General features: G+C 39.0%; 1 pseudogene; it reads left to right on the forward strand.

Annotated features, from left to right (window-relative positions):
• Positions 1-14,214, forward strand: part of LOC100351860 (pre-mRNA-splicing factor SPF27 pseudogene) — a 97,365-nt pseudogene that overhangs the window by 16,309 nt on the left and 66,842 nt on the right.

Consider the following 14,214-nt stretch of genomic DNA (forward strand, 5'->3'; position numbering starts at 1 on the left):
ATCCAGGCTCACAAGAACACACTTACTGACTTAAAGCACTTCTCTCCTGTGGAAGAGGCAGTCATAGCACGAGAGGGTGAGACTGCCAGGGGTCTTCCATTAGCCCAATTCTGCTGCCCAGGTGTGCAAAGAAGTATTTGCCTTCAGCAGCCAGGTTTCCTTGATTTCCATAAATATTACTTAAATGAAACAATAATTCTCATGTCTATTTTAATACTTGGTGTTTAATACATTTGAAGAGCTAAGGAGCTTTGATTTATTCTTATGTAGTCCTTATCCGTACAAGAAGTAACAGAGATCTTGAATTTTGAGGGTTTATTCATTGTTGTTGTTGTTGTTGTTGTTTTAAATTAGATCTACAGCCAATGTATGGTGTAGTTTCTGAGCTGAGATGAATGTCTTCTTTTATTTATTTAGATTTTAAAATTGTTACTTTTATCCACTTAGAATTGCCTTTCTTACCCTCTCTTCTCCCAATATAAGGCTTCTATTAGATGTCTAATTGTGTGTTAGCTATGTGCTTACAATGTTTAACAGGAATTAAAACCAATATGCCTTCTCTAAAATGCATCTCACTGGCAGAAACTCTATAGAAATTCATTCTCATTCCTCTTAAGGCCTGCTCAGCTGATAGTTGCTGGTGCAGCTGCGATAACAGCTTTGCCAATGTTGTCCACACCTGGTGCTTCAGCAAGACCCAAATATATAAGCATTCTTACTATCCTATTTACCTTAATCTGGAAATTATTTCCCTGTCTTGTGTAACGTGTATGTGAAGGTACTTTAAAAAGTTCATGGAAACTGTGTATTATGCAAAAACTATGCAGAGATGTCAATTTTTTTACACCAAAATAAATATACCTCTTCATTCTCCATGAACTTGTTGAACTTTTCTTATAGATACAAAACCACAGCATTCCCCTCACACCCTTACTTACTGAGTCCAGTTGCTTTGGCTCTCACTTCAGTACCAGAAAAATCACTGTTTCCTCCTTGTATTTGGAGTTTTATCAATAATCCACATGCACTGAGAATCTCAACTAGGCTACTTTGGAGGCTGAAAGTGATCCTGCACTCCAACCAACTAACCACTGTTCTCCAGTGTGCTCACTCGCTCGCTCTCTCTCTCTCTCTCCTCCCGTCTCCCAAGAATTCTGTCTTGGATTCTGAGACTGTTTAATTGAATAGCACCAATTATCTCCAAGGTTAGACATCTCAGGCATTCCATAAGTTCACAGCAATTCTAAGAACATGTGTCATAGGTATGGTTCAGAGACCATGACCCTACAACATTCCCCAAAAGTTAGCTCAAGTTTGGATAATTGTGTCTTCTAGAGATGGAAAAATAGTTTCCTCAAGGTTGTGTCTAAATGATGAATCTTACTCTCCAGGCTGGCTGCCATGGATTCTGACTCTGAATGTTGTCCTCCTAGTAAATCAGACTGACAGGATATATTCAGTTCCTCTTCCAAACCTCTCCCCTTCCTCAGCATACTCTTACTTCCACAAAAGTGAATGGTTTATTGAATAGATTGAAGTTGATAAGGCACAAAAAAGACTCGATTTTAATTTCCTCCGAGCACAGTTCCCTTTCTTGCTCTGATGGACCTCCTTGCCCTATCATTGAAAGTGAAGATTCCAGAGATTTGGTCACATACTTATACCAAAGAAAGTGTTTCTTGTTTCATTTTCAGATATTTTGAAGTGAAGCCTAGTTCAAATGAAAACTTCAATTTAATACTCAATACAAAGCTTCTCACCTCACCTACACTCATTCCTCTCTCCAAGTTCAAGCTCCACCATTAGATTAATAACTAGAAGTTTAGAGGATTTGTGGCATGTGTGCTTTGCTTTTCATCTATTCTTTTCCATTGTAACTCAGTTTCAAAGTGGGAGAGGTGCTTTAAAGAAAGGAGGGAAAACTGTTTGTTTAGTAGTAGAAATTTTTGTTTTCTCTTAGTGGCAAATGCTGTGTGTGAATGGTGACCAAATGCTAGCTTATTTGGGGAGCGTATTTATAGGCTCTTCAGAAATTTGCCTAAAGGGACTTCAGCACTACAAGTTATTAAAATATAGACAAAGTGCTTTCTGGTTAAAGTTTGCTGAACTGTCTCTTTCTTTTCTTTTAAACGCACTTATTTATTTGGAAAGTCAGAGTTAGAGAGAGACAGAGAGAGACACAGAGAGAGAGAGAGAGAGAGAGATCTTCCACACATTGTTTCACTCCACTGATGGTTGTGACAGCCAGGGCTGGGCCACGCCAAAGCCAGGAGCTAAGAGATTTGTCTGGATCTCCCATGTTGGGGGCAAGGGCCCAAGTATTTGGGCCATCTTTCACTGCATTTTCCAGGACGTTAATGGGGAGTTGGATTGGATGTGGAGCAGCTGGGACATGAACTGGCACCCATATGGGATGATAGCATTGTAGGCAGTGGCTTTGCCTACTATGCCACAATGCCCACCATCCACTCTCCTCTTTTCTTTAACCTGAAAGTAAATCCCAGGTCCTATTTCTTTAGAAGACTATCACCTAGGAGCCAGATGGCTCAAGCCTGCTTACTTCCTATGGCATATAGTCCTTTAGGGAGACTGACCAAGCCAGTTTGTGAACGTGCAGGCTGTCCTATTGCTGCTCTCTTTTCCTGCCCTGACATTACAGGTAATGGAAACAGCCTTTGCAACTTTCCCGGTGAAAGCAAAACCAAGTGTCTATGTTCACTCCTACTCCCCCCCCCCCGCCCCTGCATAAGAGATACATATCAAGTTTCACCAAAACTGTCTCAAAATGTTCCACTTCGGTGTCAACGCAAGGAGAGTTGATGCTTTTTTGTACCTTAACAAGTATCTAGCCTGGGAATCAAGAACAAGCCTCCCTAGCTGATGCAGACAGCTCCACGTGCTCTAAGTTGTTGTCTTAGAACCTTTTCCCCAAGCTGAGGAAGGGAAGGCATATCTTCTCCTGCTAAAAATTCCACCCTTAAATGAATGCACCTAGTTCAATGAATTGAGGAATTTCTTGTCTTCTCTTTCTAAGGCAGGTAGCAATGATGATGCTTGTAGGACTAATTTAACTACACTTCGGTAAGTCTTACTTGGATGTGTCTAGCAAATATTCTATGGAACGTGGGGTATTTACAAACCAGTGAAATCAGATTTGGGGCACTAACCAAAACATAATCTCCACAGTCCCATAGAAACCATCCTATCAGTATCCTCTCGCAACAGCAAGAAAAGGGCATACATGATGAGGATGCATCATATATGCATTTTTTAAATACACTTTTGTAAAGATTTATTTATTTATTTATTTGAAAGGCAGAGTTACAAAGAGGCAGAGACAGAGAGAGAGAGAGAGAGAGAGAGAGAAAATCTTCTCACTCCCCAAATAACTCATTCCCCAAATGACCGCAACGACCAGAGCCAGGCCAATCCAAAGTCAGAAGCCAGGAGCTTCCTCTGGGTCTCCCATGAGGGTGCAGGGGCCCAAAGACTTGGATCATCTTCCACTGCTTTCCCTGGGCCACAGCAGAGAGCTGGATCAGAAGTGGAGCAGCCAGGACTCAAACTGGCGCCTATATGTGATACTGGCACCGCAGTTGGCGGCTTTACTCACTATGCCACAATGGCTGCCTCATATATGCATTCAACTTAAACTGTAAACCCTTTGGCTTGGAACAGAGAAAGAAACAGGAACAGAGAGAAGGAGAAAGAAAGATTAAGAGTGGTAAGAGGATGGTGGGGGGGGGGGGATGAAAAGATGAGAAAAAGAAAAATTGAAATGATGAGGGTAAATCTCCACACCATTGTACTCAATAAGTAAACTAGTCAGGCCTATGTATCCATATTGAACTCAAAATACAGCACAAATATAGCTCAAATATTCTCATAATCTGTGTGTAGAATGTGATTCTAGCATTTAAAGATATCTTATTTTCATTCAATATGCAGCGCCTGTGATGTTTAAGTTTGTGTGTCAACTTGTCTGGGCCACAGGGTACCCAGGTACTTGGTCAAAGATTCTGGATGTGTCTGTGAGAGTGCATTGGAGCAGAATGATATTTGCACTGGTAGACAAATAGCCACCCTAATGTGGGTGAGCCTCATTTGATTGGCTAAAGGCCTCAATAGAACAACAACCAAAAAAACTCTCCTTTGAGCAAGAGGAAACTCACCCTACCTTGAGTTGGGACATTTATTGTCCTACCTTCAAACTTAAACAAAACCATGAGCTCTTGCTGAGTCTTTAGCCTACTGGTGCTCACAGTGGAACTTAACCTTCATCAGCTCTCCTGATTCTATACCATTTGGATCTTCCAGGTCCCTAGTTTTCTGACTGCAGGTCTTGGGACTTACCTGCCTCTATAATTGACAAGTCCTTATAATCTCTCTCTTTCCTTCTCTCCACATACACACAGACACAGACACACATACACAAACACATACACAATGATACTTCAAAAAGTTCATGTAAGTATAGAATTAGTAGATAAGTTCATTTTGAAGCAAAAATTAATGAATAGCTTTTCATACTATGCATTTTACAAATTTTTTGAAGATCACCCTTATGCACGAATTTAAAAAATTTTTCACCAAAATAAACTTATCTTTTAATTATTTTCCATGAATATTTTGGAGTGTCGTGTGTGTGTGTGTGTGTGTGTGCGTGTTTCCTATTGTTTCTGCTTTTCTGGAGAGTGCTGACTACTAATACAGCCCCTAAAGTCAAGCCAACTAATTTATATTAAAGCCAATGGAAGAAACAATCCTCATCAGCATTGGAGGGAAAACTAGATATATTGTACTGAATTCAAGGGGTTCTGAACTCTACTCTTGGAGACGATTTAAGGAATTTCCAAGGCTAATTTAATTTTAGACTTGCTGCTGCTTTCCCTCACTTAATTTATTCACTTCTGCATTTTGGAATATACTAATCTCTCTCTCTCTCTCTCTCTCTCTCTCTCTCTGTCTGTCTTTCTGCACACACACTCACACATGTATTTTAGGGACAGAGCAGAGAATTGGGAGAGGGAGGAGAAGGAGCCAGAGGAGGAAGAAGAGAAAATAATGTGATTGTCTTATGAACAGAATGGGGAATACATGTAGAATCAGCAAATTTAAGAGGTATTCCACAGCAGTTAACTCTTAACTTTTCCCTTAACTTTTTACTGTCATTTCAAGAATTTTTTTTTTTTTGCCAAATTGGAACCATTTAAGCAATTGAAGGGTTTAGTCATGACACTATAATGAATTAGCAGCTGTTAACTGCTTAACACCACAGGCATTCACCTAGACCTAGACCTGAAGAAGCCTTAAGTCCTCTGAGCATTTGAAAGTGTAAATGACGGTATGAACACTACTTTTCACTTTTGTCCTCCTTGACAGTGAAAGAACATTTAATTGAATCTTTTAACTATATGCCGTGTGGACATATGGGGTGGTAACTAGTGAGATTAGTTAACCAAAATTAAGGGCATCATTGCAGAAATTAGTTTGCTAACCCAGGTCTGAATCCAGGGCTTTTCCTTCTGTTCCACAGGCTGCTGTTACGGTGCTATGATAAAGAGTGCAGATTCTGGAGCCTGATTAGCTCGATTGGAATCCTAATGCTGTCTGCTTCTCTGCTAAAACATGGAAAAGATAATTAACCTTTGGGCTTTAGGTTCTTTATATATAAAATGGAAACAATGTAATAATACATTTAGCTTTTGAAAGGATTCAATGAGTTGAAATGCGTATTAAGTGCTTAGATTAATGCCTGGTAAATAGTGGTAGTGGCTATTGTTATCTCACAGGAAGTTCCCCATCATCATGAAACACTGGGACCTAATGATTTGAGATGACATCACTGCCGAAATAGTTTGTCACTGCACATCTCAGTGTGAATACCAGAATATTTTAGCAAGTGGCTCCACTACTTAATAGATATGTGGCTTTGGATGAAGTGCATCATCATCAGTTCCCTGTTTCATAAATCAGGGATGATACCAGCACTTATATCATAGAATTGTTAGGATTTAATGATAAATGTGTTAATGCTTTACCAATCTTGCTTTTTAAAAGATTTATTTATTTGAAAGTCAGAGTTATGGGTGAGGGGGAGAGAGAGAGAACCTTCCATCTGCTGGTTTACTCTTCAGATGGCCACAGTGGCCAGTGCTAGGCAGGCTGAAGCCAGGAGCCAGGAGCTTCATCCAGGTCTCCCACATGGGTGGCAAGGGCCCAAGCACATGGGCCATTTTCTGCTGCTTTTCCCAAGCTGTTGACAGGGAGCTGGTTTGGAAGTGGAGCAGTCAGGACATGAAGCAGCGCCTATGTGGGATGCCAATATCTCAGGCAGCAGCTTCTACCTGCTACACAACGACACTGACCCACAAATTTTACAAATGTTTTAACATTGGCTGCCACTTTTGACAATTCATAAAGAAACTGAAATGATATAGTAGGATTGAAAAATATAGGGCCTAAGCTGTAACTTGAAAGACTAAAGTTTAAATAATGAAAAATCTTATAATAATGGAGATCATTAAATTCTGATATAGAATGCTCTCAAGACTGATAGAATTGATTTTCTTCATAATAATTTTTTAAAGATTTATTTATTTATTTGAAAGTCAGAATTACACAGAGAGAGGTGAGGCAGAGAGAGAAAGAGGTCTTCCCATCTGATGGTTCATTTCCCAATTGTGCACAATGGCCGGAGCTGAGCCGATCCGAAGCCAGGAGCCAGGAGCTTCCTCTGGGTCTCCCATGTGGGTGCTGGGGTCCAACAACTTGGGCCATCTTCTACTGCTTTCCCAGGCCATAACAGAGAGCTGGATAGGAAGTGGAGCAGCTGGGACTGGAACCGGCACCCATATGGGATGCTGGCGCTTCAGGCCAGGGCTTTAACCCACTGCGCCACAGCACCCGGCCCCTGATTTTATTCAGACTGACATATAATTACTAAAGCTCTTTTATAGAACATTTTTGATAACATCTGGATTCGAAGAAAGAGTCTTCTGCAATATGTTTAATTTTTCAGAACTAAAAGTTTGCATACTCCACTAAGTCAGATTTATAAAAAATCTTTAATAATTTTTGTACCTTAGTTCTGGAAATCCTATTCTGTCCTTAGGACTTTGAAAACTCATTTGGGATATATATATATTTTTAAAACTCTGATATGTTCTTTCTAAGATAAAACAGTGCAGAGATTTGTAATTTCAATATTACGAGTCTTTGGGGATTTTCAGAATATGCTTTATAAGGGCTCTATTCTGGACCACCTGATATGATTATGCAGAAGTAGATCTTGAGAGATCTTACCTAACAATTGCTGAATAGTTTGAGTCTCTTCTAAAGCTAGGCATTTTCTGCATAGATGTTTTGGCTATAATGTGAAATAAAGAAACCCAATACAGATAAATTTCTATTATCCACAATAATAGAGGCAGTCAGTGTTGAATAAAGCACTGTGCACCTGCTGAGTGGAAAGGAAAAGTTCATTCAAGGTTAAAGGCATCTTTTCACTTGTATTCCTCCAGATTGTTAGGCCCTCATACTCATGCATTTTTGACGTATTATTCTTTCCCTTGATCGTAGGACTCCAGCCCTTGGCTTTATATTTCATCTCTTCAAACCCATCTGAAGTGTTCAATTTGCCAACGCAGAGTGTGTAATTTCTTTAACTTACAAAACTCACTTCTGAACTCTCAATGTGGCTACCCCCTTAACTCCATGTTCCAGAGCCCCAGGGATGATTCTAATGATACTAGTTCTAGCTGTACAGAAGGGGGAAAATTTAATACGACTCAGTCAGGTAAGATATAACTCTGTACATTATGAGAAACAACTTGTTATCTTAGTTACTTCATTCTGAGTTAATTACATTGCTTTTTCCCCTTAACTTTGTCTAATAATTATAGTTATCTGAATTTATGAACAGTATTTGGATAAATACACACATGTTCACATGTGCACACAACATGATGTCCAGATGTCTAGCAACAGTCAGCAAAGTGCAGTTATGAGATCAAAGTTTATGTAATTAACTTACAGAGTGTGAATTGTTAAAATACAGAGTGTGGCTAACTATAACTATAGTCACATATGTATGAATAGTTATTATATATAGTAGATATACATACATGTGTGGTTATATATGGCCATGGTTCATATTTTTAAATGATTTACTTGAAATGCAGAATTAGAGAGAAGGAGAGACAGAGAAAGAGAGAGAGAGAGAGCTTCTGTCTGCTGATTCACACCCCAAATAGCCACAATGTCTGGGGCTGGGCCAGGAGAAACCAAGTGCCTGAATCTCCATCCAAGTCTATCTCATGGCTGTTTGGTGCAAGCACTTGGACCATCTTTTGTTGCTTACCCAGGCACATTAGTGGAGAGCCAGATTGGAAGTGGAGCAGCCAGGACTTGAACTGGTGCTCATATTGAATGCTGGCAACAACGGTAGTGGCTTAACTCACTGCACCACGATGCTGGTCCTCATGCTTTAACAAGAAATATATTAAAATAGTTATATAGATGGGGCCAGTGATATGGGACCATGGGTTAAGCCACTGTTTGCAATGCCAGTATTTGGAGTGCCCGTTTGAGTCTCAACTGCTCTGCTTCCCTCCCAGCTTCCTGCTCATGCACCTGGGAAGGCAGTGGGAAATGGCCCAAGTACTTGGTCCCCTGCGACCCATGTGGAAGACCTAGATGGAGTTCCTGGATCCTGATTTCAGCCTGGCCTACAGCTGGTTGTTGCATTCATTTAGGGAGTGAACCAGCGGATGGAAGCTCTCTCGCTCTCTGTCTATCTATATTTCTTCCACTCTGCTTTTAAATAGATGAATAAATATTTCAAAAAGCAAGACTGTTATGAATATATCTAGAGTTATATATAGTTATATATACAGATAAAATTTGGGGCAATATGATAAGATACTCAGTTTTGTAAACATTGTTCTTTTGTGCAAATGAATCCTAAACTATTGTTTCTCACTAAGAGTTCACCAGAAGACTTCATCGTTTATCTTTTGGTTAGTCCCCTGATAGACAGTGAAGTACAGACAGATAGTGAAGTGTGTGTGTACACTCCATTATTTCAAGTGTACTTCTTTTCTCTTTGAAGTAAATTTATAGAGCAGGCCATTAACTATCCTTTTAATAATCTTCAATTAGAACATTCTTCAGTTGTACTGATGTTAGAAAATGTGAACTTTTTATATAGCCATAAAAAGATTTGTCAAGTCAAATGCATGGGTTGCTTAAAGAACTTATTGTTTGAGTATGGTCTTCCCTTGCCTAAGTCATTTCTTGTTGGTTAAGAAAGCACAGGAATTCACTGAGGTCTATAGAAAAACTATTTATCCTATTGCCAAATAATTACTTATTTGATAAATCAGCTAGGAGATTTTTCCAATAAAGCACAGCTCTTAATTGGTCCCTCTTTGATATAGGCCAAAAAGTACAGTGATTTCTTGATGAATACTGATATTTCTAGAAAACTCAGCTGCCTTGTTTTATTTATGTTCTGAGGACATTCATTCAGATGAGCTCAGCATAATAAATACAGATGATGCAAATTAAGCTATCTACTAAAATATAAAAATATAGTAATCATTAGCAATACACTTCTTTCACTGTTGCACTAAACTTTTTTTTCCCTGTTTCTCGGGCAAAATGTGACCATGTATTTATTATCCAGCTTAAATTATTTGCAAGTCTGGAGTAACAATCATATGTCTCTTCTAGTCATTAAAAATATACAGCTGCAGAATTATTCTCAAATCCATGCTACAGACTTTTGTATAAAATGTTTATAAAACCACTGGAAGAACAAGCGAGATGGTACAGTTTTGCTTGGTATCCTGAACTGGCTTCCCAGTGGAGGTGTTTCCTCTTTCAAAAGATCTCCTAAAAGAAACTGTAAAATTTTCCATAAGGTCAGATATTGTCTGCTTCACTATGAAGAATGCTAGCTAAAAATTCTAAGGTTAATATGTAGAAATGAGTAAGACATGAGCTAGTTTTATTTGTTCAACTTAGGTTGTTACCATGAACTAAAAGTGTGCTTAATCATTTCTGGCATTGAGAGTTTTCCTAAATGAGATTAATGATTGAAGAGGAGCTCCAAGCTGTGCAAAGGAAAACAGAACTTCAAATAGAAAGAGAAAATCTGGACATATTTCACGAAAAGTTTGTTTTGCTATATATTTCATTTCTTTCCTTTTTAACTATGAAAACACATTTTGAAGTCACTTAAGGTAGTAGTTTCTAAACTGATCAGTTGAAGCCCTCATTGGCCACTGCCCTGGAGAGGCACCCCAGAAAGGGAGACACTGTCTTCCTTAGCCCCTCGAAGCAGCTTTCTATCCTTTTCACATAGCGGTCTTCTGTGTAATATTTCAAAGAACTCCATTACCAAGAAAACTGAAAGCATCACACTGAATAATGTCCTTTGCTAAGACCCACAATTTTAATTTACTCTAAGTTCTGTTAGTTGAGAATCATTTGTTATCATTATGGGCTATGTGGAAATTAGTGGAAACAATTATGATTCTTGTTCTACAAAGCACCAACTGTTTTTTGTAAAGATGAGACTTGAATCGAGACTGAACATTTTACTTTCGGGACCCTGAGTAATCTGTATGAAAAGCCTTTTCTTTCTTATTTAATTTTTGGGAGGGCATTTCTAAATGACTGGAATGCCTCAAAAGAAATTTTGGATATAAAATGTCACCTGGGTTTCCTCTACTCATAAAGCTACCAGACAGTTGAATTAAGATGTGTCTTGAATAATGTGCTGTTTAATTTCAAGGCTGGCAATTCTGACAATGTGCTAGGTTTAGTAATAATATACATGAGCTATTTGAATTGGCATGACATTAATTTGTTCAAAACCAAGGCTCTTTGCTCTTAATTTTCAAAGTTTTTTTTTAATAAATTAACACAGTGCAGGGTATTTGGAGCTGGAAATTATATTAATGCTGGGACTCAAACATGCTTTTTATTGATGTAAAGGTCAAGGCAAGCAGAACAGATATTGTATAGTTCCTATCCCTTGGTTTGGAGCAAGTCCTATGGGAACTTCACTCACAGGGTTGACCCTAAGGTAGAAAAATTTTTAAATTTGGACACAACTAAAGGGTGCTTGCCCAATACTATCTTCAACTGTATAGCTTAGGTGGAGCATCAGATTCACCATCAAAAGAAGCCATAGTAAGACAAGAAAATGGTACCAAACCCTAAGTCTTACAGAAGTGAAGACAAAAAATAAACAAATAATAGCAGCAGCATAGACAACTTGACAGAAAGTTTGAAGTAGGATCAGATGTCAAAAATGGGTATAATTCAGATGTTTTTCAAACTTTATAAAAGGAAAACCACATGCCCTCTTTTAAATTCATGGCTCAGCCACTTACTAATGGTGTAGCATTGGTTATATACCATTAACTCCTCTGCACTTTGGTTTCACATCTTTAAAATAAGAATATCAATTTCTACCTTACAGATGTTAAGAATCGATGTGTAAAAATAATGACTGGGGTGTTGCCACATAGTTGGCATTCAACAGTCTATGTTATTACTATGGTAAACTTTTTGTTAAGAAAGCAAAGACATACTTTTTCTATCTGAAAGAGCTTTGTACTAAGGGAATCAGATATAATGAGACATTGTCAAAACAACATGAAAAATCCTGAATGTATAAGAAAAGATAACACTCACTGTTTTCTCTGTAGTAAGATTTATACTAACAACACATTGCATATATTACCTTATAATCCTCATCCCTATAAGTAGAATTGTTGGTTACTGATGCCACTTTACATTACGGGAAACTAGGCTCACAGAGATGAACTTGCCCATTGTCTAGACAAAGTGGCAAGTAGTTGAGATTCAACATCACCTATGTTTAATCCTGAAATTATGCTTGAAATTACACTGCCTCTCCATGACGCATGCTGATCCAAAGGCAGGAGCCAGGTACTTCTCCTGGTCTCCCATGGGGTGCAGGGCCCAAGGACTTGGGCCATCCTCCACTGCACTCCCTGGCCACAGCAGAGAGCTGGCCTGGAAGAGGGGCAACCGGAACAGAATCCGGTGCCCCAACTGGGACTAGAACCCGGTGTGCCGGCGCTGCAAGGCAGAGGATTAGCCTAGTGAGCCGCGGCGCCGGCCTAACTTCAGTTAACTTTTTAAAAAAATTTTAAAAGATTTTATTTACTTATCTGAGAGGTAGAGTTACAGACAGTGAGAGGGGGAGACAGAGAGAAAGGTCTTCCTTCCGCTGGTTCACTCCTCAAATGGACTCAATGGCCAGAGCTGCACCTATCCGAAGCCAGCAGTCAGGAGCTTCTTCCCAGTCTCCCACATGGATGCAGGGACCCAAACACTTGGGCCGTCTTCTACTGCTTTCCCAGGCCATAACAGAGAGCTGGATTGGAAGAGGAGCAGCTGGGACTAAACCAGCACCCATATAGGATGCCGGCCCAGGTGGAGGATTAACATACTATGCCACATCGCCGGCTCTTCAATTAACTTTTTTTCTATTTGAAAGGCAGAGTTACAGAAAGAGAGAGAGAGAGAGTCTTCCATCCACTGGTTCACTACACAAATGGCCATAATGGCTGGGGTTGGGCCAGGCTGAAGCCAGGAGACAGCAGCTTCTTCCATGTCTCCCATGTGGATGCAAGGGCCCAAGCATTTGCTTTCCCAGGTGCATTAGCAGAGAGCGCATCAGAAGTGGAGCAGCCGGGACTAGAACCTGCACTCATTTAGGATGCTGGTGCTACAGGCTGTAGCTTAACCCCTATGCCACAGCACCAGCCCCCTGCAATTAATTTTTATCTGAAGTAATTGCTAGAATCTCAATGCGACTTTTTTTTTTACAAATTTAACAATTTTCAACATGTTATATTCCATCTATAGGAAGTTCAATTATTTTGGAGAAAGAAAAAAATGAAAAAAAAGTGAGGTTACATTTGTTATACCAAATATTATATATGTGTGATAAAGCTAAAATAATTAAAATATTGTGTTAGTGGCTTTAGGATAGCTAAAGAGAACAATGGAGTAGAGTAAATAGCTGAAATCAAGAGTAAGTTGAATATTTAGGAAGGCATAAAGTCCGATATTCATTTCATCTTGAACTCCCAATTTCCGCACAGGTTAAAGAATGGAAATTTAAAACATCTTGTATTAGGATTCTATAGAGAGATAGAATTGATAGGCTATGTATATAGGTATATTAAGGGAGATATCTTAGGGGATAGGCTCACATGAGGTAATAGCTGAGAAAGTTCTATGATAGGTCTTCTGCAGGTTGGAGACTCTGGGAAACTGGTAGCATGGCTCAATTGAACTCTAAGGGCCTCAGGACCAGGAAACCCAAGGGTATAACTCTCAGTTCAAGGCAAGAAGGCTTCTGGTTTAAACTCTGAAATCTAAAGGCCCATAAGTGTGGAGTTCAAGGCAGAAGTCCAAGTATGTACCAGCTTTGAAAGCAAGAGATCATTTAGCCTTCCAAATTTATTCTCTAGCTCTGCATCCTATTGATGGTGTCTACCAACACTGAGCAGATCTTCCCAACTAGTCCACACAGACTCACATGCTAATTTCATTTGAAAACACCCTCACTGACACATCCCAATTAACACTTTCCCAGGTTTCTATGTTCCTTAATTCAGCCATGTTGGCACCTAAAATTAACCATCACATGGGATCACTGTAAAAACTAGGAAAAAATATTACTACTTTAAGAATCTGATGATAGAAGCCGACTATTCTAAAAATAATTGTATTTGACTAAATAGAAGTTTAAATATCCCATAAATAAAGATGCATTGCACCAAGAAGCTAGCATTTGGGGAGGACAAACAGAACAAGACTTTAGGTATAAGAAAAAATATTCAAATGGGAGAGGTTATTTATTTACCCTGAAGTTAACATACAGTTATCTTTTAATTAGATGAACTTTAAAGCACTATAAACAAAAATGACAAATAGACCAGGAAAAAATGGTTTTAAAACATGATAGGTACCAGGGTAAGTATTAAAGACCTATTACTGATTAAACACTAAATTACTAACATCCTGTTCCAAGCTTGGTTCCCAGGGAAACAAATTCTAAATCAGGACTTTTCATGTACTAAGTTTATGAGGGCGTGCTCTTGGGATCAATATCTGTATGGTGCAAAGAAAGCAATAACAGACATAGGAGTTCTATGGCTT

This window comes from Oryctolagus cuniculus, chromosome X (assembly GCF_964237555.1).
Source record: "Oryctolagus cuniculus chromosome X, mOryCun1.1, whole genome shotgun sequence".
Lineage (NCBI taxonomy): Eukaryota > Metazoa > Chordata > Mammalia > Lagomorpha > Leporidae > Oryctolagus > Oryctolagus cuniculus.